This window comes from Ailuropoda melanoleuca, chromosome 5 (genome assembly GCF_002007445.2).
Source record: "Ailuropoda melanoleuca isolate Jingjing chromosome 5, ASM200744v2, whole genome shotgun sequence".
Taxonomy (NCBI): Eukaryota; Metazoa; Chordata; class Mammalia; order Carnivora; family Ursidae; genus Ailuropoda; species Ailuropoda melanoleuca.
The window spans coordinates 68,283,475-68,308,863 of NC_048222.1; positions in this window are offsets into that span (position 1 = coordinate 68,283,475).

Genomic DNA, 25,389 nt, shown 5'->3' on the forward strand with positions numbered 1-25,389 from the left:
TTTTATGGGTAATGTGGTCACTCTATGGCATTTGAAGAACACAAAAATCATGGACATTAGGAAGTCAGTCATTCTTGGCTTTCAAGTATTCCATCTTATGCCTAAAATAAATTTTTGAGTTAATAAAAAATTGTAAAATGGCAAAGGATATGTCCAAGTGGAGCTCTCATGCACTATATGTATATATGTACTATACATATATTTACAACAGTCAACCCATCTTGGCACACCTAGCTAATTTGGATAATAACAATAAAGGATCAAATTCACCATCTAGCAGAAGTGTGTGTGGGGCCATACTCAACAACACATGAACTTAAATAGTGTTCCGCAAAGCAGGTACAGAACAGTCCTGGTCATAGTGGTAAAAGTCAAAAGTCACCTCTTCTCCTGCCTTGTAAATTACGTGAGGGAAGAATTGCATTTAAGCTCTGTTGTAGTCTGCTATTTAGATACTTTCAATTATCCTTTTGATTTCTGAAAGCTTGATACGTTGTAGTTAACAACTATGCACAAGCTTTTAAACAAATTACAAATTATTAGTTAAATGTTCAATTGTAAGTGATTGTGGGTCATGGTGCCTAATACTTCAATGAGTGAGATAGAGAGGCTCAGCTTTTGGTTATCTGTAATATTTAACCAGCTGGTGAGAGATCCATATCATTTTATTTTTGTATCCCCTGACCCCCAGCCTAGTACTTGTCATTACTTGTTTTGAGCAATTTTTCAAAAAGTGTGATTCTTTTGATGTATTAATAAACAAACCATGTTTGTTTTGATTTTGTATCCCAGTGCCCAGATCAAGGCCAGGTATACACTAGGTGCTCAGTAAATAGTCGTATTTAACAATGAATGTTAATTGATCAAAGAGCTACTTCAGACTACCCATCTCTTAATATTAGATAGCAGTGATAACAGTGCCTCGCGATTGTGCATTTCTGAAAATGTCATCACATCATCTTCTTAGGTTAATGAGAACATCAGGAGACCCCATGTCCAAGTTGCTTATCTGATATATTTTAGGATTGTAGGAAACATCTGTGGCAGTTCCATATTAACCATCTGCAAATCCCTACCTCTGCTTGACTATTTAGAAAGGCTTAAAACATGGTATCAGGTAATATCCCACTACCTTTTTTCTTTTAGATTTTATTTTATTTATTTATTTGTTTTAGAGTGTGTGTGGGTGGGGGGGAGTGGCAGCGGAGGAGGGAGAGGGACAAGCAAACTCTCTGCTGAGCATAGAGCCAACACAGAACTCTGGCTTGTGCTTATGACCCTGACATCATGACCTGAGCCAAAACCAAGAGTCAGACACCTAACCAACTGAGCCACCCAGGTCCCCCTACATCCCAGCACCTTAAGATGGTATCAACTTTAATCATTAGTGGACCAACACCATGATTGCTCAATCCCAACACTCCAGAGAATCTTACAATTGCAACTGAAACTTATATGGCCTGAGTGGATTGCCATGGCACTGCCTAATGTTATGCTTATCCTAAGCACTGTTATCCATAAAATGCACTGAGTTCAACAAATTTTTATTAAATAGATATTTATTATGTGCCTGACATGATCCACTCTAAGTAACTATAACTGACAGAGCATTTCTTCTTGGGAACTTCTAGTATAGATACATTTGTAATACGTATTGTATGCAAATGTAATATCTCATTAGGGGATATATGAGCCATATTTTTGCCACAGTAGTGCAACATAACAAAACTCTCCAATACTAAGTGTCTTAAAAATAATATGCATTTATTTCCTTCATGAGTCTGTGGGTCATTTATTTAGGGCTTGGCCCTTCAGCTCCTCTACTCTCCATTGAATTTCTTCACAGAGAGCCAAAAGTCAGCCTTCTGTGGGCTGGTCTAGGACATGGTAGCTGGGATCACTAGGGTGATTCATTCCTGCTCCATGCACTTTATCCTCCAGCATGGATTCATAGAAATTGCAGAAGAAGAATAAAAAGAAATGAGCACAAGCTTTTTCAAGCTTCTGCCTGCATCATATCTGCTAACGTCCCATTGGTCAAAGCAAGTCCTAGCCAAATCCAGTGCCAGAGTGAGAGAGATTACAAAGTCACATGGAAAAGGGTGCAGGTACTAGATGGGATGACAAATTGGGGCCATCTCTTTACTACTGGGCATAACAACTATGGAGAAACACAAAGCAGGGTAAGGGGATAGAAAGGGAAAGAGCCAAATTGGGTGACATTTGTGTGCAGAGCCTTGAATTCAGTAGGTGAGAGAGGCAAGTGGATAGGTAGAAAAGAGAATTCTAGATAGGGAAAGGAAAAGGAACTCCAAAGGCCCCGAAACTAATGTATATTCAGCATGGTTGAGAAACAACAAGGAAGCTGGGGCTTAGAGAAAGGAAGAGAGTGATAGAAGATAGAATCAGACAAGCAGCCAAAGGGAAGACCCAGCAGGGCCTATGGGCGGTGGCAAGGACGTGGCAAGGCTTTAATTATGGATGAGATGGGAAGACTCTGGAAGATTTTGAGCTGACAAAATCAGTATCTAACTCTGAATGACAGAATCTATCTTGGGTTTTTAAAGCTTCTTTCCGATTCCTGTAAGAAGGAGCAATGGCAGGGAGGCAAGGGTAGAAGCAGAGACATCCATTAGGAGAGTATGGTCTTAATTCAGCAGCGACATCATGGTTGGATGGGTCAGGAGTATAGTGTGAACACAGTGAGATGGGATACTGGATATTTCTAAGGTACTACTAACAGGATTTGCTAAAACCTGGTATTCTGGTTGACATTACAACACACACACAACATATTCAATCACTCATTAAAATACGTATGTTTTTAAAACAAAAAACAAAAAATATTCATCCTTGGAGCACCTATAGTCATCTCCTGTGCCTCCAGACAGCAGTCTGTGAGAATCACACTTTAGGAAATCCTGTTTTGCCTTTAGACAAACATTTAGATTAGTCACTCAAGTTAAAACTCCTAAAGTGAATTAAACGGTCAAGGACTCTTGGATTAAAAGGTCACAGACTCTTAAATGTTCTTGGCGACTCAAAACAGAAATTCAAAATGAATGACACATTTATTTTACTAGAACCTTACAGAAGAAAAAAATTTTTTTCCTTCAACAGTGAGAAAGCAAATGCTTTCTTTGTTGATTTCATCACGGAAATTTCTGGGATTGATTCCTCACATCAGGAAATTTTTCTCAAATGCTTAATAACCTAGGTTTTATTTCCTTGGTGTATTATGTTGGTAACTGACAAAGCGGTCCACGAGTTCTTTCTTGTAGGAAGAGAGGCACACGCAAGTTTGAAAGTTATAAGCACCTACCAGTGTTGGGAAGGTGCTATGTAAATGCAAAGAGAACAAAGTACTGCCCCCTCCCCCTCAAAATTATAAGAATCTAAATCTGTTTTATTCTTGCCATCACTTTATTTTATTAAAATGAAAAGTAGTGTTCACAGGTATTAAATTTTCATTTTGCCCCAGAAAAAAAAGTGAAATTTTCTGCAAAAATTATAAATTTTCACAGCAGCAACTTCATAAAATGTATGATCTTGCCCCTCAGGGTGCCTCCTAACTTTTTTGAAATGAAAAGCTGTTTGTACTCATGGTTGGAAATACACACATCAGGAAAAATTAATCATGCAAATATTTGCAAAGCGGGAACAGTCATTGTTGGAAGCCTCTGCAGTGAGCTGCCACACAACACAACAGACAACAAGGCTGGGAGAGAAGGCCAAAGGACAACCCATTTGAACAAAGCCAGGACAGAAGCCCCATCTACGGCCTGACAGTAATATCAAAAACATCCTGGATATGTTCCCTAAGAAACTAAGTTTTGAAAGTCATATTGCCAAATACTACCAGAAATAAAATAGTTTTTATTAAACATCTGCAAATGGTACAATGGTAGGCAAGATTTAGAAATTAGAACGGGCATTTTTTGTGGAGGGCAGCTATTTGCTCCGTCCACGTTATCTAAGGAATATTATTATGAGGCTTCAGATTTATTTTGCTTTGTCGTTTTCAAAGGGGAGAGGGGTACCGTTTTTATTTTTTGTAAGTCAATGTTAATGTTAGTGGGAATTCTAAGTATAATTGAAAATGAAATGTAACTGTCATGACATGAAAGGATAAAACAGTTGACTGGTTCCATTGGAAAAGTACGACCAAGATAATTGGGAGGGGAGGGCTCAGTTATATGATGGCTCTGGTCTCTCTGCAAACTGAGCGTGAGACTTGCTTATAGCCCAAACAGCTCCCTATGTGTTTCTCTGCCTATAGTTCTCTACCATCCAACTGTTTATAAAAGATGGAAGGAGAAAGATTTCAAATCAGAGGCTCCTAATACGAATGACTACATAAAGAGCGGGGCTCAGTGCAAAAGGAAGATGCGGGGCTTTTTGTTCAAAAATTCTTAAGAATCTCAAGATGGAAACAGCAGATCATTAAGCAAGCATGGGCCCTGTCTGACTGAACAGGGAGGTCACAGACCCATGAAGTTAGTTTTGATTCCTAATATAAGAAGTATAAGCTTCAGCGCAAAAATTTAATGGCACTTTGTGATACTCAGGCCAAACTGCTGATAGGACATCTCGGGTCTGGAAGGAGGGGACTGGGGGCTCACTCACACAGGTGGGTTCAAGACACATATTGAATAGGGCTCTCTGGATTGCCTGTTTTGAGAACTATAGGGTCTTTGTGCTGTCTTTTAATTTCCCGTTTAAAATGGCCATCTTGGGAAGAGGGAAAAGCCAGCATTAAAACTGCTAACCATTAGAAGTCTTTTGTATCTTATTAGAAATTCGAAGGCCACCAGTACCTGCTACGTCACCCGACAGCCTCCGTTGCACATGCGGTCTTGGCAGCATCAATGCCATGCCCAAGAGGCTCATGCTAAGACCCTCTGATTCCCTCTGATCCTGGATCTTCTCATCCTCAGTAATTTTATGTAAACATCTATTATCCATTTCAGATAGGCGTCCCAAAGAAGGCATGAGAAATGACCAGAAACAATACAATTCAATCACTCAAAGAAAGTAAGTAAAATGACAGAAAAGGCAAAAAGAACGTGGTACTTTAAGTACAGGCTTTTTATTGGACCTCCTCTTGTTTTCCGACTTTTGTTTAGTGATGTTACAGGAGGATTTCCTGAGCATGCAAACCAGTGCTCACTATAGAGCATATCCAACAATCATAGCGATTTCTGCCAACGGTGATCAAGCTTTCTTGATGTGATAAAATGTCTGCCAATTTTCAAAGTAAGAGAGAAAAAGTTATTTTGTTTTTTTGTGATGAGTCAACAGTCAAAAATAAGACATAATTTCTCAATCAGGTGACTCTTCATCTATCCAATCAGCTCAGAAACACCAATATTCTCACCTAAAACTCAGGTACTAAGAGATGAGATGTTCCTCTCATCTTCCTACTTGTTACTCAGTGTATCTTTGAGACTGACCATGGTGACCAAGTTGTGCTGTTTTCACCCATGAAGGAGGGGAGGAAACAGCATGACCTTGCCCTCACCCTCAGCGCAGGTGACCCTCTGATTGTGGTGTCAAATGACTCTAAACAGTCAACTCTCCATTATCTGCACTGTCAATCCTCTGGTGTAAATCTTGCTTTCATGTTCTGCCAGGATAATTAAGCTTGATATGCAGGCACAATGAACTATCTTTTGTTTATTTTTACGTCCTGATGAAGCCTGCCACCCCAGGAGGAGAACGTCAAATCCCCCCACACTCAATTACTTTCTCCAACCCAGGAAAGGTGTGAGAAGTAAATAGAGTCAACTCCAGGAGATGATGAACAGCAAGAAAGAAGTTACAATATCTTGGACTCTGTTAATTCCACAAGCATCACTATCAGGAACCTCCAAGACAGATACGAAAATTTTATTGCATCTGATCTTCACTTCATTAAGCTTGTAGAAAATCTCTTTTTGCTAAAGATCACTTATTTCAGCTTGTTTTAACTCTTCACAAGATACAGGTCTGAGTGGGGGGAAAAATGTAAAGCTAAAGGGAGTCAAAATGAAAGAAGCAGGCTCAGCCAGCAGCCTCAGTGTGCATCTCCCACGTGAGTAAACACCACACAAGCAACTCCTGTTTTTTTAAACTACAGAAGACATGGGGTTATGGGCTCTTTCTGCAATGCTTGCCTAGAAGTTTGGAACTTAAATGTCTACCACTGATTCAAAGTGTTATAAATTCCCATGACATCAGACCAATCCCTATGATTGAGAACACCTGTGATGACAAATGCACATTCTGAAACTATGCGATCCTGGTCCCCTCCAATTAGCTAAACAATCCAAGAAATACATGGATAGACACTCCCTGTGAGAGGCTCTCATCCAGGAAGAAAACCAACTGTCACACCATTACAAAGGCCTGCCTTTATCCTCACCAGTTTAACTGGGAACACCGGAAATCCATTTAAATATTGGTATCTTATTGATTAACTAAATTAACTGATTTCTGAAGGCTTTTATATCTAGAGGCGAATGTCAAATTGCCCCAAGAAAGGGCAGATCAAATCAAAGAAGACAATGTCATTAGTCTAAAATGTTATGCCCATTGCCTTGTACCTCTCACCACTGCTACTTATGAGACAATACATTTTTCAAATTTGCAAAAAAAAGGCAGAGACAGCATTAATCATCCAAACTAGACCCTTCGACTGCAGAGCTGAACTTTCCTAGAGGCAATGCTGCAGACTTCTGAAAAGTTCAGGGATCTCTCTAATTAACTGTCTAAAGGGAAAAGAGAGGATTTAATACTTTATTTTGCCAATCCCAAAACATCAGGGAGATGGCCATAGGTCTTGGCATCACTGGGACTGCACCTACCTACTCTATCTTGTTAGGAACTTTTTGGTCTTTCATATGACAATGACTTGCAATGTGTAGTCACTGTCTCCTGGCAGGGAGTAAGGCAGCGAGGGAAGGAAAAAGGGCCCGCAATTACTGTGCAATACTCAAATCTGCCTGCCAACAGGAGAACAGTGATTTGTGAGACACATCAAGAGGTGCTGGCAAGATCAATCTTCGGAGATCCCTCTGATAGAGGAATAATGAGTTGACAAAGACCAATGTTCAGTTGGGTCCAAGCCCAATAAGATTACTGTTCAGCATCATCAATATTGTCTCCGTTTGGAACTGACACAATCAGACTGGAATCAATTGTATTTTCCACAGCACTGTCACACATGATTTTTAAGTTTGGCTCACAACTCTGCAGAGGAGCTTGCAGATGTTGGCAGATTTGGCTAACTTACGGATGTCATTATTAAGTAGGAGTTGCACCCCACAGTAATTTGTGGTTCTGCAGTGTTTCTCTGAGGTTGTATATTGAAGAGAGAAGACAAGGAGGAAGAGAAGGAGGAGATGAGAGATTAACGAGAGGGATTTTTCTGTTTAGTGCCCCTCCTTTTGTTTTTGTTCGGTTTTTGGTTTTTGGGGGTTTTTTTTAGTGTAATGACCAAATACCGTATGTAAATGGATCGGCTAGTCCTTAGTTTCAGCTTAATTTAAGATGGGGATCAAAGATTTTTACTGAAACATAGAATCATGAAAATTTTTCTGCTATGAAGCAACATAACAATAAAATTGTTATGTTTCACCATCAAAAGACAGAGGGTCTATGTAGATAGCTCTGTATAGAAAATATTAGAAGTTGTTCAAGGAGTTGGAAAATCTAATAAGCAGTTTGATTGTTAAACAATCCCTGCAGTCTCCTCCGGTATGCTTTATAAGTCATTATTCCCCCCACAGAAAGCTATCAACTTCGTATTTCATGAGATCCATTTGGGCCTTTAGCCTTGCCCATATGGGCATCCTAGGCCTGATACTAGCTTACTGATCAAATCTTCCAGAAACACAATGTGGCTCATGGTCAGAGAATTAAATGCCAAAAAATTCAAAGAGGGACAGGGGCTGGATTTCTCTTTTGCCACAAGTATACATAACAATGGCTCTGCTGTATTTTCCCTATTTAGATCCATCTAAATGTAAGTTTTGTGTGAAGTAAGTACCATAGAAAGACAATTAAATTTGCAGTGCAGGATTCTCCAATAGGCTTAAGTTCTACCTAACAAACTCAGGTCTTTAAACCATTAAATCTGTCAGAAATTCTATTTCATCAAATCTTTTTTTTAATAGTAATATTTTTTATTATATTATGTTAGTCACCATACAGTACATCCCTGGTTTCTGATGTAAAGTTCGATGATTCATTAGTTGCATATAACACCCAGTGCACCATGTAATACGTGCCCTCCTTACTACCCATCACCAGCCTATTTCATCAAATCTAATCACAGTCACTATAGGGTCTCTCTTTCCAGTCCAGGATGACACCAATGTTCTGGAATTTTATCTAAAACAGACATTTATAAGGGCCTCTCTGGTCTCTGATCACCTCTGACAAGATCTTTGTTCAAGTCCATGTGGTCCCTGAGGGGCAGGCATGAGCTTACTTTTCTCAGGCAAGACAGCTTTGTGGAGCCTGGGAACCTCGGTACTTATGCTCCAGACTTCTTAGGTGGTTCACGTAGTCATTTCCTCCTGATGTCCTGCTTCTACCCCAAGGCTCCGTGAGGAAGAGGAAGCAGCAATTTCAAAGTATCCCAAACTGCTGCTTCTCTCAGAGAGCTTCCCCTTCCCTTTCATACTCACTGCAGCAACCATCCCCCCCTCTCCCAGGGCTCTCACTTCTCTCCATCTCCCTGGTGTGACCCCCTCAAAGAGTTTAGGTCACAAAATAAAGCAGAAAAGGTACCAGTCCTTGGGGTCCCTTGATTTTTGACTCCACCACAAAGGGCTAGAGAACAATAAGGCCATCTCAAAATGGGGTTGGAAAAATGAGAACAAAACACAATTTAAAATCTTAACAAATTATCCTGTTATGCCTGCAGCTAGCTAGGTGGCCTTGGAAAAGTCCCATCATAATCCCAGATTGGAAAAAAAAGTAGAAAAGTAATACTTGAGAACATCAAAGGAGGGCAGGAATATAAAAATGTTTTGTTGAGGCTAAAATATTAGCAGTAGCAGTTATTTTGTTGTTTCATGCTCCTTGCAAAGCAGGTAGCAATTTGCAGCTGAGAGATGGAAGAGAAAGAAGAGAGTCCAGTCTTCAATATACTTGATTTCTTAGGTGGCTTGGATCTGGTCCGAAGAGACTGCCCTATTGGGCTCCAGGCTAACTAATAGCCCTGGGGACTTTGCAAAGGCCTCAAACTCAGCACTCCTCTAGAGAACTAAGAAATGCCAGTTGCTCCATTAGGCAAACTCCCAGAGGAGCAGCTCCCTTCTCAGAGGGGTCCCCGACATCAGCTCGGCCTTAAATATTATGAGCTCTAGGGAAATAGGTGGTAGGAAATGTCAGTGTGTATATTTGGTTTGAATCTGTGTGTGCAGCATTGAAGACTTGAGTGTCCCTGGGGGGTATTTAAATAAAGGCCAATGTGCAGGGCTGGCCTTATGTATAAGTGGATCAGATCTCTGCCTATTTGGTTTAAACACACCAAAGCATCCCTGACTGAATGTGGAACTCCTATCAGGTGCTTCTCTAGCCCTGGAAGTACTTCCTTAAGGAAATGTTTCATTAAACTTGGATCAGATATTGCTAAATACCGGATGGATAGATAGATAGATAGATAGATAGATAGATAGATAGATAGATAGATAACAGCAAGGGTTAGTTTATCTGACTATCACACAGCAGGATTTTATGTCTTGAGGATTCAGGACAGAGGAAGAGTACATTACCATGTAAAAAGAAGGAAAGCCAAAGCACAGATGGGGAAGGGGGTGTGATGAGTGCTGAGTGGAGCACGGAGAAGACCAAAGCATCTGGGAGACATGTAGTGGTCCCAGGCATCAAGTCTGAGAGCAACAGAAGTAGAGAAAGTGCCAACTGGGGGCAGAAAAGGAGAAGTACAAAAGATTTGCCTCTGCCACAAATGCTTGCCAGGGTCCTTCCCCCATTCTCATTCAATTCAACAGAAATTAATTATGAGCATCATAATCATATATGTTCTACTCATAAAAATGTGAAAACCTAGCCTGAATGGGAGATTCAAACACTAGGAACCACATACCTGGTCTGTAGTTCAAATCCACTGTTTATTAGTCACATGTTCACATCCTTTACATTTTCTGAGTCTCAGTTTCTTCTTCTGGAAATTGATGATAATACCATCTGTTGGGTGAGACAGAGCAGATCTAAGGATATACCTAAGGGATCCAACCATTTCTTCCACTGATAATATGCAGGAAAAGAAACAACAGACTCCCCTTCCACTATTCTTCTTGGCAATAAGATATAAGAAAATGGGCTAACAAAGGATGACACCCATAACAAACCCAACCCAGGCTCACTGCTGGGTCTCTCTCCTGCTTAGACTCCAAAGTGGAAATCCTGTTAGAGACTCCAGTTGCCTGTCTTAACATGTTTCCATGGTTTTCACGTGTGTTTCCCACAAATCCATTGATAAGCAGCTGTGATGAAAGCCCCAAGGAAGGTTCAACTCCATGCAGGGACCAAAATTTGCAAATGGTCCTTACTTTCCACCCTTAAAGCTCTTTGAGGTTCCACCCCTGTGGGTGAGACTAAGGATTGAAATTAGGATTGTTCAGTGAATCACTCTGAACTTTGCTTGACCTTCTATCGAGTAGTTCTTAAACTATCATGTTCATAAGAATCACCTGGAGAAAATGGTTTTTAAATGCAGAGGATTCCTGAGGCCTTTCAACCTGCAAGGTTTTATTTTCTCTTATGAACTTTCCAGAATATACCCTAGGATTAAGAACTACTGCCTCTTCATTTTTTCTCATTGCAATTTAATGTCATCATTTTCTGCTCCATATGCCAAATGTCTTGACCAGATAGATATAATTTGGTGTTATTTTTGTGAGGGTAAATGGCAAAATAGCATTGTAGAGAATTTTTCAGAGTTATCCTAGCCTTAATATTACCCTGGAAACTTAGTTTTACTAGATAGTATAAACATCATAATAAAACACAGATTTATATATTATATATTTAATTTTATGCTCAAATAACGTTATTAACATGTTTATTTATATGCATTTTTATATTTCCTCAAATAACAAAAGGAATTGGATTTTGTTAGCTGCTTTGCTTAAGTCAGCATATAACTCCTTGCTCAATTTTCTGCATCTGCTATAGCCAGCCTCACTGAATATTGCTGTAACTGGAGAAGAACTAAAGTGAAGGAACAGAGAGTGAGGTAGTGTATTTATTTCTTAGCTTGTGATTCTATATAACTCAATGGTCCCCCCATTGAGTCATTTCCCCAGCTCTCCCTGAATCTGAGAGGGAACTTTGGCAGCTTGAAGATCTTGTATTGGCCACACCTTCCTCATTCTCCCCATCAGTGTGAGCTGCCAACCTTAACAATAAGAGAATATGGAATTTCTCATAAGGCATAGCTCTTGCTTCATTTTAGGGAGCAGCAGGATAGCAGAAGGGTTAAGAGCATGGCTCTGGAGACAGACAGTTCTTGTTCAAGCCATCATGCTGCCATTTATTAGCTACAAGACCTCTCTTTATCTCAATTTCCTCCTTCGTAAAATGAGGATGATAATAGTACATGTCCCACAGGAATTCTGTAGGATTAAGTGAATTAATACATGCAAAGCATTCAGAACAGTGTCTGGGACATGGAGAGCAACAATTAATGTTAGTTATTTTATGAGAAAATATAGGTGTTGTGTAAGAAATTAAATACTTTATATATGGGGAATCCTCATTATGGATATTAAATGTTATTATTTATTAAAATGCTAAATTACGTTTTAAAATTAAAACCACTAACAAATTACACTTAAATAATTTAAAGCCTAATAATATGAAAAAAAGATTTCTAGTAGGACTATGTTCAAAACTTTTTTTTTTAATTCTACAGAGAGAATATGGAGTTATTTTGGTTAATTGAGACAGAATAAAAATAACGGGGAGGAAGGCAAAGCAGATCCAGAACCACAGACTGAAAGGAATTCCAGACTATGAGATAAAACAGATCAATTAAAGGGGAAGTCAATAAATGGCATTAGGACAAACATTAAGGAACCTAATATCACCTAATAGGGAATGTAGGATGGTGATTCAAGACCCATAATCAGCAAGATAAGAAAATCTAGGTAATGGTGATTTATTCATAATCTAGCTAGATAGGCCTTGGGAGAGATCTGTGAGCAGGTATGGGGAACACGGTGATCTATGAGTGGATAGAAAGCAGAGTCCCAGCTTAGAGCTGGGATAAATGATCAAACTCTTGCCATTGGAGGGGAATCTGTCTAGAAGGAAGGATTCAACTCTTCTTACAATGCCAAGGCAGGAACTTGGGTCTAGGGAAGAATGAAGATTGATTTATAAGAACTGGAGCTTGAGGTGGTAGCTAGTTCTAAATTAGTGGTAGATGTTTAACTGGATCTTCAGGGGAAAGACCTGAGATTTAGAGTTTACCAATTTCCATAAAATAAATACTCCTGTTATGCTGACTTCAAGCTACCTCTGTGATGTCCACTAGATTGCAAAATTCCTAGAACATTAACAAGTATCAGTTCCAGCACACAATGGAAGCCTGGTTTTCACTGAGGGAAAAGATGAAAGACTGATTAAGAGTCCAAATATCGATGCTGAATTACAAAATGATAAGCTTGACCATCTTCATTCCTCTTGCCAAAGGTCAGGTTTGATCCTGAGAGACTGGGCAAGGTTGAGCTTTTAAGTAGGACAATCAGGTAGCCCGGTGTAAAGAAAATGGTGGAAGGCTGACACAAACTGGGCTGACTACACTTCAGCCACTCTCCCCCAGTACTATTTTTTCTGCTTGGCTTGGACCAGGAAAAAGTGAAACTATGGAACCCTGAGCTACCAACACAGGCTGACTAGCCAGTTCAAGCTCAACACAGAAGTCTGGATCAGCAACACAGACTCAACAATTAAGCATTTCCATGATCGAGACTGTGAATTGGTAAATGTTCTAACAGCAAAAAACGTTATCTCATTCCCCCCCCAATAAATTATTCTACTTTCTTCCAGAGTGAATTCTAAAAATAACCGGTGACAATAACAACATTAATAGCATTATTTGAGTAACTTCTACATGGCTGGCATTGTTCAAGGCCCTTTACTCTGTGGTTTCCATTAACCCATATCAAAATGGGATTCAAGCATTAGTCCCTGAAGCCCAGGGCCCCATGGAGATGCCTGAGGGGCCGCGTGAAGAGGGAAGACATGGCCCAGGGCCTGGAGCTTTGCATTCTTATTTCTACTTCAGCAGAACAGCTCCACTTACATCTATTTATGTACTGAAGTTTCATGAAAGATTCTTTTTCCAATAGAGACTCTTTCGATAAAACAATTTTTGGGGGGGAAACAACATAACAATCTAGTAACATTTTTTACGGTTATATTTTTTCTTGTTATAAAAAAAATGAAAAATCTATCTAAGGTAAAAGACAAAATCACTTCCCTAAGGTAAGTACTATTAACCTTTTGTTGTATACCCTTTCAGAATTTTTCCATATTACAGTAGGTTTTATTTTCTACATTTAACAGTGCAGGAAATTTATACTTGCCCAGAGCAACACAAAAGAGCAGGGATCCTAACTCAGGTCTGTCTCCTATATTCCTATTAGGAAAAATAGGCAGTTACCTCTTATTCCCCTTATACAAAGACCATATAAATTGGTCCCTTTGTCTTTCTGTGGAATCCAGTGGTATGGCTAACGACAGCATTCACATCTGCCTAGTCTATTACTTATATCTGAGTCAATCATCCCCCAGAGGAGGAAGCCCTACACTGAATTCCATAACATATAATACATACGCATAGAATGGGAGTAGACCAGATAGATGGTTTACATCCTGGCCCCATGGGTTCATACAGTTCTTAAATGTTATCTCTTCCTTAGGCCAGGCTTTTATCATTAAGCATTAATACCATCTAAAAGAGATAAAGATTGTTATAAACTTTGAAAGGTTTCAAGAGCAAATAAATGCTAGCTTATCAGTTTCAGAGTCAAAGAATATTAAAATTAGATTAAAAATATACAATTAACCTAATACATTTTGAATTTGGACTAATTGTTTGAAATTCAAAAGGACCCCAGGATATTTTTCACTTGAAACACAGAAATAAAAAATTCATACTAAACAGGCAGAGTTTGCCCTCAAGGTTGAAAACATTAATCATCATGCATCTAACATGTTAACTGTAAAAAATCATTTTTCTTCTGATTTAAAGGGAATTATTTAGTGAGTGTTTTTAACTTCTCTGCTTTGTCAAGCAGAGGCGGTAACACGGGGTCGGTTTCTGGGCTCCTCTGCCCCTGCACGTCTCCCCTTCTCTACAAGGAGCTGCCTTTGATTTACAAGGGAGCTCCTGGACCAAAGAAGAATACACAAAGCCCAGGAAGAAATGAGAGCCTGCTATAAATGACATTGAGATTTAGGTACTAAAGTCAGGAAATGATTGAACAGTCTTTCTAAGAAGGTATACATTAACCCCAAGTAAATATGAACTTGAGGTGACAGGTGAATGAGTAGAGATGAGTCTTCACAGAACTTTTCAAATTTTCTGAGAATCTGTCCACAGAATTGGAAAAATCATCAACCTAGAAGTAAACATGCTACAGAAAAAGTTGACTTTCCATAGGATGGGCAGGAATATTTAACATCAGGAATGAAATAGAACCAATTAAATATACTGTATAGCCTTTTCGTGTAGCCTTCTCCCTGTGCCAAACCATTTCACCTACCTGACTGGACTATAATTGTGCTTGGACTCTTTAGTATTGAAATTTCCTGAAGTGGGATCCAAGACAGCTTTCCTGATACAAAACTATTTTCCACAAGTAATGTTGGAATAAGACTCAAAAGGATTCATCATCTCTGACTGCAAGGTTGTTACTTGGTTCACCAGAGATTAGAGAATTTCAGATTCTTTTTTAAATCTGTTTCTGGACAACATCCTTGTTCTATAGTACTGTGGGTGACATCCTTCCCCTTTATAAGTATGAATTTTAGACAAATATCCATTGTTAATTGGAATTTTTTTTGTCTTTGAAACTAAAATATAAAAATTTACTAAAAGTATTTGATTCTATGTCAAAGCTAATTTTCAAGATGAGTCTATTTTCTTTCTCTACTTAAGTATTTGGAGCCACAGAGTTTGCTGTAAAATATTAGGATTTTGGACAATAAGTGTTTAAAGTCACTGTTATTGATCCCACTTCATTCTTCTATAGTGACTACAGAATGGAACCATAGGAGAATAATGTAGGAAATTTTTACATGTAATTATTATAAGGGATACACCTCACATTAGTAATGAGGACTTTATAGGATTTTAGCCAAATCTCTGGACAGATGCTATCTTCTGGAATTAATCATCATCATATTTTTGACTAGTGAAATAGGTCATTATTATACCCTTAATACTCTACTAGATGATCAGAAATTATAGCAACACGTTCATTTTCTAGGCTAGGTAATTCTGACTAAATCTCCTCTTGAGGAAGTCCAGAAAGCTGAACAAAACAAACAAACAGACAAACAAAACCAAAACAGTATGCTTAAGGAGAGCTAATAAAATAGCAAAGTAGCAAAAATTAACAGGCCTGGAACTGGGGAAAAGCAGAGACCCAGAAATAAGTGCATTTGGGGGCAGATTTTCCTATGAAGGCATCTGTTAATTTGAGAAGGGGACTCCTCATAAGCATAGGGGACCACTAGGCTCTAAGCACAGGAGTCCAGAGGCCTTTAAGAAGAAGGGCTCTATGAACTCCCTGGCTTTGGGTTAGGATCTGGAAGAGCTGTATTCTAAGAGCAAGGGTAAACTAGAATTAGATAAGGCCTTAGAATGAGTGCAGGCCAGCGCTAAAGAATCTCAATGCCAGACACTGCATTAATTTCCCTGAATGCAAATTCCTCCACAGTGTTTTGAGGCATCTGGAAAAAGCAAATAAAAGCTTATGTAGAAGACATCATCCTAGTCTTTATATTATTTCTGTAAACTATTTTTCACATATAACATCCAGTGTACCAAAAATGAAATAAAAAAAAAAAGATTAACCAGGGACATGCAGAGACAAAAAATAGCAATTTAAAAAGTAGTAAAAACACAAAACAGAAACAGATTCACAAAGGCTCAGTATAGATCCTGCAGATCTCTTTAGCTATAGTTGACTCAGTTAAAAGACCTAAAGCTTAAAATATATAGTTGAAAGTCTAAAAACACAAAAAAGAGAGTGAAGCAGGAGCAACATTTAAAGGTATGATGATTGAGAACATTCTAAAAGTGATGAAAAATATCAAGCCATAGATTTAAAAAGCTCTGTGACCCACACACAAAACAAATACAAAGAAAATCATCCCAAGATATATAATAGCAAAGCCACTGAAAAGATGCAGATTATAGTCAATTTCTCATCAGAAGACATGGAAGCCAGAATATAATGCAACAATATCTTTAAGGTACAAGGACAAAAGTTACTGTTGATCTAGGATCCTAGTTTTCTAGAATTATTTTTCTAGAATAAAAATTATTCTCCTAGAATAAGAGCTAAATAAAGACAGTTCAGAGAAACTAAGAAAATTTATCACCAACAGACCTATAATAAAGAATAACTATAGGATTTTCTTCCAATGAAAGAAAATAATCTCAGATGGAAGACTGGAAACTAAGGAAAGATTGAAAATCAATAAAACATGGATAGTAGAGCAAATATTAATAAATATTGACTGCATAAAAGTAATAACTAATTTTGTTGCATATATAAATATACATTGAATAAAGAATAAATGATACTAAATTATTCAGAAAGAAGGTAAAAGCACTTATAAACATTAGACATTTATAAGTACCGAATGCACACCGTAATCTGTAGTATAATCATTAAAAAGGCATAACTTCCATAGTAACAGAATCAAAGTAAAATCATAAAAAATAATCATTCCAAAAGAAAACAGGAGAAGAGGAGAAAAAAGAAGCATGGAGTCAATGGCACAAATAGAAACCACTTTAAAACATAGTAGATTTAATCAAATGTAACAGTAAATAATATTAAATATAAATGTACTAAATGCTTCAAAACAAAGACTTCAGATGATTACAAATCATCTGAATTACCAAGTAAATACCTCTTTTTAAGGTATATTTCTAGAATCTTAGGATGCAGAACTGTTAAAAATAAAAGAAGAAATGAAAGATAGGGTAGCTATATTAAGAGTACACAAAATAGATCCTAAAACAAAAAGCAGTACAAGTTGTAAAGAGGGATACTATAATGATAAGAACTATAATTTATTGGAAAGATGTAACAATTGGAACAATTTATTGGAAAGATGTAACAATTTACTTTACATAAATTGACAGAACCAAGGAAATAGACAAATGAATAATGATAATAAAAGATTTTCTCAGTAATTGATAAAACACACAGACAAAAATAAGAAATTATATGGAAATATTTAACAACAGGATCATAAAGAAACATAATTGAAATACATAAAAAATTGTGACCACCATTTCAGAATATACACATTCTTATCAAACATATATAAAATTTTCCCCAAACTGACCATATCTTGGGCCATAAAACAATTTCAACAAATTCCTAAGGAATGAAATCATACAGGATATGTGCTCTGATTTCAGTGTAAATAAGCTAGAAATCAGTAAAAATAAAAAGAAACTAGAAAATCCCCACAGGATTGATAATTCAGCAGTATACTTCTAAACAGCTCATGGATCAAAGTAAAATGAAAAGAGACATTAGAAAATATTTTTAACCAATTGATAATGAGATTATGACCTATCAAAACATATGAGGATACTACTAAAGCTATGTATAAATGGAATTTATAGCTTTAAATGCATTTATTAGAAAAAAAAAGAGAAACTAAAACTCAAAGAAGTAAGCTTCAACCTTTTAAAGTTAGAAAAAAAAAATAGAAATTTAACCTAGAGAGAACAGATGAAAGTACACTAAGGAAAAAAGGAGAAATTGTAAATTAAGTAAACATATAATAGAAAACACCCATAAAATTAAATTTGTTTTTTAAAGACTAATTGATAAACCCTGATAAAACTAATAAAATGTTTAAAATGGTAGGCATAAATAATCAATGTCAGTATTAAATAGTGACATCTCTACAGATGCTACAGATATTAACAATATTATGTCAATAACTTTGAAAATTTAAGTTAAATAAAGGATATCTAGACAAATTAACTTAAAACTGACCAAAAAATAAAAAACTTTTAGTACATCATTGGTTTTTGATATAATGTTCAATGATTCATCAGTTGCATTTAACACCCAGTGCTCATCACATCATGGGCCCTCCTTAATGACCATCATCCTGTTACCCCATCCCCCGACCCACCTCCCTTTCCTCAACCCTTAGTTTGTCTCCCAGAGTCAAGAGTCTTATATGGTTTGCCCCCCTCTCTGATTTCTTCCCATTCAGTTACCCCCTCCACTCCTATTACGGAAAAAAAAAAATTACATTTGAATAGATTTTCTGTTATTCACAATACATTAATTAGAGGATAAAAAACCAAATCACACTATGGAGTACCTGGAACACCTAACTAACAAAAGTCTCCTTTATGTAACATAAAAAAATAAAACTCCAACAAATCAACAAATTTATCGATGAATCAATAAATTCATCACTTACATACAACACCCAGTGCTCATCACAATGAGCGCTCTCCTTAATAACCACACCCATCTAGCCCATGCCCCTCCTACCTCCCTCCATCAACCCTCAGTTCGTTCTCTACCTTTAAGAGTCTCTTATAGTTTGCCTCCCCCCTCTCCTTTTTTTCTGTTCCCACACATTCATCTGTTTTGTTTCCTAAATTCCACATATGAGTGAAATCATATGGTATTTGTCTTTCTCTGACTGACTTATTTCACTTAGCATGATACAGTCTTGCTCCATCCACATCATTGCAAATGGCAAGATTTCATTCTTTTTGATGGCCGAGTAATATATATATATATATATATATATATATATATATATATATATACCACTTCTTTTCATCAGTTGATGGACATTTGGGCTCTTTCCATAGTTTGGCTATTGTTGATTATGCTGCTATAAACATCAGGTGTATGTACCCCCTTTGAATTTGTATTTTTGTAACCTTTGGGTAAATATGTAGTAGTACACTTTTGGATCGTAGGGTAGTTCTATTTTTAACTTTTTGAGGAACCTCTATACTGTTTTCCAGAGTGGCTCCACTAGTTTGCACTCTCACCAACAGTGTAAGAGGGCTCCCCTTTCTCCACATCCTCGCCAACATCTGTTATTTCCTGTGTTGTTAATTTTAGCCATTCTGACAGGTGTGAGGTGGTATCTCATTATGGTTTTGATTTGCATTTCCCTGATGATCAGTGATGTTGAGCATCTTTTCATGTGCCTGTTAACCATCTGGATGTCTTCTTTGGAAAAATGTCTATTCATGTCTTCTGCCCATTTCTTAACTGGATTATTTGTTTTGGGGTGTTGAATTTGATAAGTTCTTTATAGATTTTGGATGTTAACCCTTTATCAGATATGTTATTTGCAAATATCTTCTCCCATTCCATAGACTGCCTTTTAGTTTTGTTGACGTTTCCTTCACCGTGCAGAAGATTTTTATCTTGATGAAGTTCCAAAAGTTCATATTTGCTTTTGTTTCCCTTGCCTCTGGCAACGTGTCTAATAAGAAGTTGCTACAGGGGGGGTCAAAGAGGTTGCTGCCTCTATTCTCCTCCAGGATTTTGATGGTTTCCCGTCTCACGTTTAGGTCTTTCATCCATTTTGAACTTATTTTTGTGTATGATGGAAGAAGGTGGTGCAGTATCATTCTTCTACATGTTGCTGTCCAGTTTTCCAACACCATTTGTTAAAGAGACTGTCTTTTTTCCATTGAATATTCTTTCTTGCTTTATCGAAGTTGACCATATAGTTGTAGGTCCATTTCTGTGTTTTCTGTTCTGTTCCATTGATCTGTGTGTCTGTTCTTGTGCCAGTACCATACTGTCTTGATGACTACAGTATGTAGTCATGTAATGTAGCTTGAAGTCCAGAACTGTGATGCCTCCAGCTTTGCTTTTCTTTTTCAGGATTGCTTTGGCTATTCAGGGTCTTTTGTGGTTCCATACAAATTTTAGGATTGTTTGCTCTAGCTCTGTGAAGAATTCTGGTGGGATTTTGATAGGGATTGTATAGATTGCCTTGAGTAGTAAAACATTTTAACAATGTTTGTTCTTCCAATCCATGAGCATGAAATATTTTTCCATTTCTTTGTGTCCTCTTTCAGCCACTTTGAAAAACAGGTGTGCATTCTCTTCTGAAGTTGAGCGTACATATCCCTTATGTCTCAGCAATTCTTCTCATAGATATCCATCCAACCAAACTGCATGCCCATGTGCTCCAGGGGACATGTGAAACATTGTTTATGGCAGCCTTATTTGAAATAGTTGCAAACTGAAAACTAAAACTAAACTTTGACTTTGGGTGGTAAAACTAAAGAAAAGCATGAAAGTAAGCATGTTGGTTACTGTGGATGGAAGGGAGAGAGAAGACAGTGATTGGATTCTAAGACGTTGCAATTGATACTTCTTTGCCTATGTGGTGGCCACCTGTGGGTTTCCTCCATGGTAAATCATGGAACTATATGTGCTTGCTTCATGACTTTTTTGTATATTTATCTAATGTTTTAAATAATAGGTTTATAATAAAATAATTATTTTAAAACTGAAAGAATAAAATTAAGTTAGTTTTTACTATTGGAAATGGTAATGGTATGTAGTCCTTGTTTTTGCTGTTGTTATTTGAATGAGCAGATCCCATTTCACAGATAATTTCAGAAGATTATAATATTGGGCAGTTCACAAACAATAGGTAATTGGCACTTCTGAATACAAGTCTTCAGAAAATTCCAATAAATGCAGTTTCATTCAAGTTTGCCCTGTTTTCTGCTAGACATGGAATACGTGTTTGGGTTAATCAAACATTCTGAAAAGTAGGGCTACTCTATATCATACATTAATTACGTATGTTAAAATGTTAGAATCCCTTCTTAAAAATCACTTTATACAAACAATACTAGACATACTCAATTATGAGTAATTGAAAAAGCAAAAATTTACCTCATTTGAGTCCCTTTAGGATAATCATAATCAGTATCAACTGTCATTTTGCTGTTGACGGACAGAAGGGCAGGTAAACACAAGTTTTGGTTGATAGAATCGGAGGTAAGAGCATCTGTAGTTAGCGTGTTGACGAACATCTGTAGTGTCTCCTTACCCAGAAAACTGTCTGTCGCAAACTGGTTCGTGAAACCTTATCAGTGTATGCGAACCCATACACACGCATAGAGAATGGTTTTCCCGGTTTACATTTACACAGATTTTTAGAGTCTATACCTGTTTTCTATCTGTCCCAAAGACTTCTCAAGATTTCTGTTTAGAGGGCATAGGAGCCATATACAGAAAGAGAATGAAGAGTGTACTATATACAATATATATATAATAGATATTATGGTGCTACAAATTCAAAGATAGTGCTGCTCTATGTCCAAGACATTACAGTCCTCACGTTAAAGAGATAAAGGTAATGTAAATTACTCTAGGGATGAAACTGCCTGTTATCACCTTTGGCTGCCAGTTTTATACCAACTCTGAAAGCTATCTAAGATTTCTAATATCCGTGCATAAGTTGAAATGTTAAAATCTTTTTATTTTTCCTTTCCATTTGATTTCAAAAACAAGGGTCCTAGAAGATTAATACAATTTAATCTTAATTTAGACTAAAACTATCCCCTGTTCAACATCAGCATATAAACTTCCCAACACACACACACACACACACACAAGCACACAAAAATCTACTTCCAACCTCACTTGCCACATTTTTGTTATCATGGCTAAAGTATACTCAGGACTTTCAGCCAACTTGTAAAATTTCAGTGACAGTCAAAAGTAAAACAGTTCAAAGGCAGGGTGAACTGACTCATAAAGGGCCCTGCCTCGGAGAACAATAGTAAATGCTGTCCTTCCAAGTTCAGAGACTAGGAAAAAGTTTGAGTTAAATCCAGATGATTTAAATTTTTCTCATGGAGAGAAAAGTGAATTTCCTCTACCTGTACTGTTCTATTCCTATAACTGAGTTTGACATGGTCCTAGTTTAAATACAATAGAAACAAAGAGAGGAAGTTATGCTTGGTATCCTTTACATTTATGTCTTCAAGGTTGTTTGGAAATCTTTTAGGCAGTTTCCCTTTCTCCAAATGTTCTCTTCCGCTGTTTCTTTAACTGGGAGAGGGTTTTTTTTTTTCTTTCATTTTATATACTGTACATTTCCAAAGTATATATGGTTCTGGGCTGGTATTTGCTTTCCTTAGAGATATGAATCGCTTTTGTTCATTTACCTTCTTTGAAATTCATTTCTAGTAGCCGCAGAACTGCTGCTCTGAGTGTTAATAGGCTTCTAACATAGCTGTCATTTCAAGGAATAGGTGCCAAGCTTTCAGCAGCTTATTAACACTTATAACAGCAACCCCTATACTAAACAAACAAATTACACAGAGGAGGACACAAGCAAAATTAGTGTGTATAAATATATATGTATATATTCATATGTATACATACAGACAGTATATACTTAGGACTCATCAACGTGTTTGGTTCCATACATGATTAGCCCAGAATTGGCACTTTGTTTTTTATGAATATTCACAGGGAGTAAGAGTGGATCGGTTTTGTATTTGGTCCCAAATGTGAGACGAATACAAACTGGTATAATTACTGAAAGATTTCCATCCTCTCAGCCCAGCGATGCTCTCAAGCCCCCAAAATTGCAGACTTGTGGTATTTCACATCATGGAACTGTGCTAACGTGATCTTTCAGCGCCACTTCATGGGGGATAGTGCAGAGGAAGAAAAAGTGGAAATAAGCAAAGAAATACACCAACTGGCAAAACTACTGAGAAAGAAAGAGATGCAAATATGAAAATGTGCTTCAGAGAGTCAAAATTTGCATTTGGACAGGAACACTGGACCAACTCTCTGCAAACACAAATATATTCTTCCAGATGCAGGGGCAGACATATGTACAGATAAATATGAGAATGTATATTCACGCATGCTTGGTATAAATATGTATAAATACACACATACGCACACATATATACACATATGTATGTATATAGAGATACACTGTCCTTTACAAGTGTTTGTGTATTTAATGGTTGCATAAAAATTCTTAGCAGCTTTCTTGAAGACATATTTCAATAAAGGCTCTAAATTTTACATTGTAGTAAAAGCTGACCTTTTTTTGAGTATGAAAAAAAATCCCAAAGCCATTTATAATCACATTGTGATATATTTGGAGGCTGTAAATATGTTAAATTCAACTTTTAAATCATCTGGATAATTTTCTAAAATTTACTAAAATCTGTAGTATTACGGAGGATGGCTTGATGGCCTCTAGCTATCTTGCAAGATTTAATATGTGCTACTTTTATTGTCACTAATAATGACAGGTGGCATTATTAATTGTTCAGTAAGTACCAGTGCTGAGCTAGCAACTTTATAAATTGCAATATTACCCCAAATGTTTCTAGTATCTCCAGACAACTTTCAAATCTGGGGAAGTGAGAGAAATTCAAAACAAAAAAGCCAAATTTAGTGATAGAATTTAGGCTAATTAAATAATGATTGAATTTTCCAAAACAAACAAATTCCTCCCAAATACTATTTCTCCTGGACTAGCTGTAACTTGACATCATAGTTGGAAGGAAGATTATTTTTAATCCTGTAATAAAAGATAAGACGTGACTTCAAGAAACTCTCTTACAGAAAATGTCCAGATCATATCATTCAAAACCTAGGAGAGACTATATGAACCTCTTGACATGTACTTGCCATAAATGGCACAACTCAAAGGAATGATTAATGACTTTCAGCAAAGAATATTCTCTTTTCAAGGTAGATATAACATGTCGGTAATGAAGTCCCAAATTTTGATGTCCATTCCAGGGTTCTCCCCATCACATTCCTCCCATTGGCTTTCGTTTCACCCTTGTCCCTATCTAGCAATAAGTTTATAATACCACCTTCAATGTACTCTTCTTGTGTTTAGTACCTCAAGCTGTTTTTTTATACCTATGGGGCCTTTGAAGACTAAAGAATTCCTTTTATTTGATGCTCTGGAAGCCCTTTAGTGAATTATGCTCCTCGCTACTCCCTCCACGTCTAGACATCTCGGATCACACTAGTATACATACTGGCTACTAATGGCATTATACAATAAGCTATTTAAAGACCACGTCCTCTAGATGCAAGGTCCTTGGGAGGAGTCTGTGCCTTCTTTATCTTTGTTTCCCTATGCCAAGTATAGTACCTTGTGCCTGAGAGCTCTTCCATAAACGATGAATTAGTTAAAAAAAAAAATTCAGTAAATAAAGACCAGGTTTACTCTACATGCACTAATCTGTCTTGGCTCTTACAACTTTAGTCAAATCCAATTTTATTTTCCCATAAACACCTGCTTCTAGTTCTAACGATGATCTATTCCTTAAGCCAGAGCCAGAAAAAGAGGAGTGTCTGAAAGTCAGGACCTCGTCTCTCTCTAAAAACTTCTCCTATTTCTTTGCCTGAGTAAATTGATGCCTACAAAAAATAAATATGCAGTAGGGTCAGGGCCAAGGGTCTTTTTGTATGATTTTAGTAAAAACATATTTTTATAGAAAAGTACATGCAATAGCCTCCCAAGAGTTTGGTCAAATCACCTCAGAATTTGGTTTCCAATGACAGTTATATGATATATGTGTGAAAATAATGGGCAGCGGTTTCAGATTATGAATGTCATTTTCATTGACATGCCCAGCAACTACCATGATTTTAAGATGGTAGAGCAAAAGATAAATAAATAAATAAATAAATAAATAAATAAATAAATAAATGGAAAAGGAAGAAAACAAAAACAAAACAACAACAAAAATATCCTAGCTATATTTCTTTTCACAGAAACTACTCAAACCAGTTTGGAAAGGCTGAATGCCACATGACCCATAAAATATGAACTTGCAGTTTTCAATCAAACTGAGGGAAAGTTGCTCTGCGTTTCCACTAGAGTATTTTTAATAACGTCCCCTATAAATATATACATGGTTGGACTCTATGATTATAACACAGTAATAAAGTTCTGTAGCAAAACCTGTTTTCCACCTCAGCATTGTTTATGCTATTTTAATAAGTTGAACAAACTTGGGAGACTAAGAAAATGTCACTTTTCCAACTCTGCTAGGAAGAAATCTGACAACCGCAACATAATCGTGGAAATGCTGCAATTTGT